The sequence below is a fragment of the Anguilla anguilla genome, chromosome 13, assembly GCF_013347855.1.
Source record: "Anguilla anguilla isolate fAngAng1 chromosome 13, fAngAng1.pri, whole genome shotgun sequence".
Classification (NCBI taxonomy): Eukaryota; Metazoa; Chordata; class Actinopteri; order Anguilliformes; family Anguillidae; genus Anguilla; species Anguilla anguilla.
Window position 1 is genome coordinate 17,943,105 of NC_049213.1, and position 6,070 is coordinate 17,949,174.

General features: G+C 41.4%; 1 long non-coding RNA gene across 1 annotated transcript; it reads right to left on the reverse strand.

Annotated features, from left to right (window-relative positions):
- Nucleotides 1–2,672: 2,672 nt before the first annotated feature.
- On the reverse strand, nucleotides 2,673–4,348 carry LOC118211949. The gene is made up of 3 exons (XR_004762128.1): nucleotides 3,892–4,348; nucleotides 3,566–3,710; nucleotides 2,673–3,170 (listed from the first exon to the last, which is right to left on the reverse strand). It is a non-coding gene; the product is annotated as an uncharacterized LOC118211949 (long non-coding RNA).
- Nucleotides 4,349–6,070: the final 1,722 nt, after the last annotated feature.

Genomic DNA, 6,070 nt, shown 5'->3' on the forward strand with positions numbered 1-6,070 from the left:
ACTCAGTGAAATTCAGATAAGTGCCTAAACAAACATGCATACATGTATCATATGTGTCTGTAAACCCATCCATAAACGTGGTGGCTTTTGATTCTTGTGACTCTTCTGTCCTGTGGATTATTTAGAGAGAGTGTACGTTATTTGTATTTTTCCTTCTTTTTCAGTGTTCTGATTCTTGTGTGTTTATGTAAACATTGCTATTCCCTTTAGACATTCACCCTTCGTTATGGAAACCAGGTTCTTTAATTCTACTTAGGTCTTTTTATCCTTACAGTAGGCCTTTTGTACTTGTAGTGCTGTGTTCAGGCATACTGGGCTGGCAGTTGTATACATGTTGTCTTATATCATCCAATGAGCGCACAAATGGTTATAAGACACCTACAGTAACTGGGCCATCCGTGCCTCTCTGAAGAAAATGTAACCCAGTGACTGTGGGGGCAAAGAAAAAAAAAAAACCCAGCCACTCTACCAAGGTTCCCTAAAATAAAGTAATCCATTTGGGACACACTAAACAGCACACAGCAAGGAAGTACCAAAAAAATGACAACGACACTAACCTTACAGCTAGTTAGGTCTGCAAGCAGTGAAACTGGGGTTAAATCTCTTCTCACCCACAAGCTAGCACTTCCGCTTAACCAATACACACACCCAGCATCACGTTCCACTACACACTTTAGGGAAGGGACATACTCCAAGCAGCCCTCCACCACCGATGACTAAGCTGCCCACCCACTACTCCTGTGGCTCCCACTGCGCGTCTTCACTGCCCTTAGGCTCAGGCCTTTTTTTTTCTCAAACAATGGTGTGTGTGGGGGGGATGGTGGATGTACAGGCTGTACCACTCAGTCAGCCCTAGCCCTCCCCCAAATAGGGGGAAAAGAGAGAGAGAAATCCTGCCCCCTCCTCAAGTTCACTTTGAGGATCTAGCCTCAGTTGCACGTCCTCTCTTGTTCTGGCCGTGACCCCTGCAATGTTAAGGATTCGGCCTCAGCTGAGCTTCTCCTCTCTCATTCTCGCCACGCTCCCTCTCAGCTCCAGCCCCCCACTGTTGAGAGGATTACTGTTAAGAGAAGCGGCACAACAACTCTGAGACACTGGGAGTATGAGGTGACAAGCACGCACATGCTCATTCTGTTCTAGCTGGGCACTTCCCTGCAGTATTGGGTCAATGCCCCAGCGTTCTCCCGCACTCGTCTCCGGGATCTCTGCCCGTCTCTGGAGACACAACTCGCTCGCCGGTGTCTCTGTTGTCTCAGGCTCTGAGTCTCACTGGCCAGAATCAAGCAGGATGCTGTTGCATTGAAAAATAAAACTAAGGAAAGGAAAATAAAAGCAACCACAACAAAAATAACCAAAAAATAAACTGAACCATGTACACACTACCACCCACACCGGTTCCTGCTTCCCCCGTAAACATGCCAGGCAATTAGTGGTGCAACCGGGACCAAATACCACAACAACCTCTCCCCCGATACACAGCTACCATAAAAAGAAGGACCCCCACTTCCCCTTAACCAATGCCCACACACAACCACCAATCACACACTCACCATCATTCGCCCCACACGCAGAATTCTTTCCTCACGTGGTACTCCCGTGGATCCCCGATAATTCAATTATCTACCTCCATTGCCTTCACCACCTGACAACTGCACCGCGCCCATGTATTTGCACCCACCAGGTACAGAATGTCAGATGGACTGCTTGCACAAAAGTTTGGTCAGGATCCTTGCGCCTCCTTGCTGCTGAGAGGTGGCATTTCCACTCATCAGAAATGGAGGGTGTTTTTGGAGTGATACAGAGCTGACATTCCTTAGAGTGCTAAGAAATGAAATCCTTGCTTTGTTGGAGGCTGTGAGACAAAACTACTAACACACAGTATGTTGGCATGTGTAGCACTACTGCAAAGGAGTCAATTCAGACATCACCACTCAGATAAAATAAATTTAAGTTAAATTTAGCCTCCTCAGATCTATGGATTTCTTAAACTGTGACCTTTCCTAATGTTCCTAGCAAAGTATATCATAGCAAGTTCCAGTGCATGGCTTTTCTATGTAGTTTTTTCTATTACTGTTCTGTAAAACAAAATATAATTTTTATTCTTGAAAACTGAGGCTGATTGCAGTATTCACAACCCAATTTGCATAACTTGGGTATTATAACATCGACAGACAGTGGGCTATTCGAGGCAGTGGGTGCTCAGGTATCATGGTTCTCAGGAAGTCCAGCAGACACACTCACTCAGCTAGCAGCTAATATTCAGGACCAACTGCAAAACCACTGACAGCAATACTCAACCCTGAGAGAATTTAGTGCAGCGCTTTGTATATTAGAGGAACTTGTGGTGTTGGTTAGGTCTCCTGTCACTTTAGTATCAAAAAGCACCAGTCCTTGTAAGTTACTGTTCATGTACAATTACCTACCCATAACTTGGCAGTCAAAGAAAGAACTTTTATAAAATGTTGTGCACATACAAGAATATGGCCAGAGGTAATGTATTTGTCTGTGCCTATATGGTGAATCAAGTTTAAAATATCTGTACAACTTTCTAAATAAATGTTGCAAGTTTCAAAATGCCACACAATTAAGAATGCAAATGCAATAAATTCATCTCTTTTTGCAAACAAAAATCAAGAAAAATAATGACATGTATCTACTGGTGGACAGTTTGGCTTGTCTTTTTATAATACATTACTCAATTATCATACAGCAGTTATTTTCTAAAATGGGGAAATTTGTGAAAAATAATATCACTTAATATTTCTCTTCATACTAATCACACACCACAGCTGTAAATAAACACTATTCCCCAACAGATAATGTCAGTGCCAATACCTTCTCGTCACTGCATGTAGTTACTTTCAATCGGTCTTGGAAAATCATCATTTAGCACAGTTGGTGGCTGAGGCTCCAGGGGCTGCAGGTAATTTTTAGAGTTACAGACGACAGTTGCGGTTTCTTAAATGCTGACACCAACCTAAATAAGTGAGGGAGGCCTTGGCATGGGGTTCGCATTAACTTTCTCGCCTCTTTAATTTCACCCAGGGTGGTCGCTGTGGGATCTGTTACCATCAAGGGTCCTTTGTAGGGATGGCAAAGTCTGTGACAACAGTCTCTGACATAACTTCCAGGTTTTCTCAAGGAGTTTTGTCATGTCCCACCTGTCAATGCTGAATATCCAACAGGCACTTTAGAATGCATGACAAGAGGAAAATGGAGGAAATCGCAGAAATGGCTAAAAAAAAGGGGGAATCTATGGCACCTGTGACTTCAGTGACAAACACTCAGTCTTACTGATTGGTATATCCTAATCACATCACGGAGCCCTTTATTCGTTCTGATGACTTCTGAGAGTAGAAAATTGCTTTATTCATGTTTATTATAAGTAAAACATTTTGGCATTCTGAAGCTATGGCAGGACAAATTAAATTGTGGCCACCATGGTTTAGTTAATCAATCTCCCTGTAAATTATACCCTTGCTTTGAAAACTCTGAAGCTGGGCTAAGCCTGCATGGAAAAGGACATCACACTTCAATTTTTTTGAGGTGCAAACCCAATACTCACCAAACCTTTGGGAAGGTGTGAGGATTCAACACCGATAATATGTACGAGAAGAGGGCCAGCTCTTCTCAGTTTGACTACTGTAGTATTTACATCATTCATCATGGGGAGCAGACAGCCTTATCCATAGCAGCATCCAGCTGTGCATCTGGAAACATCATTAAAACCATAGCTGAATGTTTTACTGTACAGTAATTGAGAAAAAAAAAAACGTATTTTAAAGAAAACGCAACGACCTTGCGATTGAAACCAACATATGACCGTGAGAGGAAAAGTGTGTGTGAGTGCCCATGTCTGTGTGGGAGAGGGATGAGAGATCACTCACTCACCAGCTGCACCGTCTGTAAGTTCTAGAGCAGAGTCCCCCTGGAGCTGTGAACTGCCAGGATAAGTGTTGAAGGCTGGCTGCACAGCTGCCGGTTAGAGCAGATATCCTGTCAAATGGAGACTACCACTGGACAATGAAGTTTCTGCAATATGTAGTGTGTTTTGCAATTTTAATGGTGAGTGGCACACTCTATCAGAACAGTTACACCATCATAGCGTCCGCATCTTTACCTGTGTGCCCTGTAAATAATCTAGCTCTACACCTTAAGCCATTTTAATTGTGCTTTCTCCCTTTTTGAAACTATATACTGTGATCCAAGTAAAAAAAAAGAACTATCCCTGGCTCACTACCAGTGAGTCAAAAGTAAAGACATCTGCCATGCCAGAATGTTAAAGAAAAGGAGAGGTACTTTGGAGGACTTTTGGATTAGTGCACCAGTTTGCCTGTGCTTGTTTTCTCTCAGGCACCTCAGTCCTTAGCAAGAGTCAATAGCCTTTTTGTCAAACCACATGTAAAGGAATGTACCACCCCAATGATCTACATTGACAAAGCAATTACCATTAATTAAAAGTGTGGCGTGTAAGTTTGTTGTAAGAACACTCGTGTTCATATTTGGTTAAATTTCCTTCATATACCGACAGATATCAATAAGTTAAAAGGTCTAAAAAAATAATCTGGTCTCTCTGACTCCCCCGGGCTCTGAAATCAGCCACTCCACATTTCACCGCGACAGAATTTTAACAACCAATCAGGACCGCTGTTTGCCCCGCCTCCTGTCACACGTTCACAGTGCTGCCAGAGCAAACAGGGTGGGTGAGGTTAGGGCTACACAGATAAGAGCAGGGCAGAGGTAACGTTACCTAGACCTCCAAACGATGCAACACCAGTACTACCTTGACATCTTGTGTTTAAAATATTCAAAGCTATTTTAAAACTTTATTTATACTATAAAACAAACAGATGGTGGTTATTTGTAAGTTCTCATTGTATGTGGATCAGTTGTTTTAAAGTCTTTTCAATCATTGACTGACAATGCTTGGAGAAAACATGTCCATATGAAGAGACTCGACTTTCTGCATCAACAGAGTTGGTTACATTGTACAAATTCTTCTTTAGAGTAAAATTTGGAAATATTTCAGGGAGTGGAATTGTAGGGCTGTTTTGTTGTGCAATTCATGAGCTGGTTGACAGAAATGTGGCTTCTCTTTGAGTTGATCAGGGTTTTAATACGTTATAAAATATTTATACAAATAAAATATGTAAAACATTTGTCTGTCTCATCTGTTGATTCATCTGTGACCAGCTATGATGCCAGTAGTTTTGATTCCTTCTTTCATTTTGATTTTATGCAAAGCAGAGGTCTGCAGCACAAACTTGTCAAAACGGTCTACTTGATTGAATTTCCCCACCATTTATTGCATACTTTGGGATTATCCACTATGTTCTCAAATGGAATATCTGCACTTAAGAATGTATCAGTTAAACGTTGAATGGCATCTAGCCACAGCTTGAGGCTGTCTTTCCCCTGTACTGACAGATGATTTCCCCTAGATGCTGATCTCAGGCATTAATTGATGTGGTGGAAAATTAGTAAAATCTGTTTGTGTGCAGTGTAGCAGGTGGATACTGTTGCACCCGTTTGCACAAAGGCGTACATTTTCTATTTTGTACATTTGACATTTCATCCACATTCACTTTCCCCCTATTAGATTAAATAATTGTTTTTATAAATGTCACAATTATTAGCTCAGTTGTATAATCAGGCACTTGACTTTGCTGTTGGATTATCTACAGGGACCCCTGGAGGATAACAATTGAAGTACACGTTTAAATCCCTATGGGTTTTGTGATGGAGACCAACTGGTGGCCCTACATATAGTATGATCAATGCTTCTGTGATTTCAAAATTATCTTTAATTATTCAGAGGTTAGCATTCACAGTTACTGTGTTATTGGATAACTGCTGCTGCATATTTATACATAACCTTTTGCAATACAAAAATGTTTTTCAGGCTAGGAAAGTGTATAGAAATAGATTTTTTAAATGGGAGAGATTTTAAAATTTTTCCTTATTTTGACCTGCTTAGCTACACTGCATTTTACTTTATTAATTGGTTGTTTCATTGCTGATCTGCTTTGACCATATGTACTGTACAGATAGATCATGTATGGTTATACTT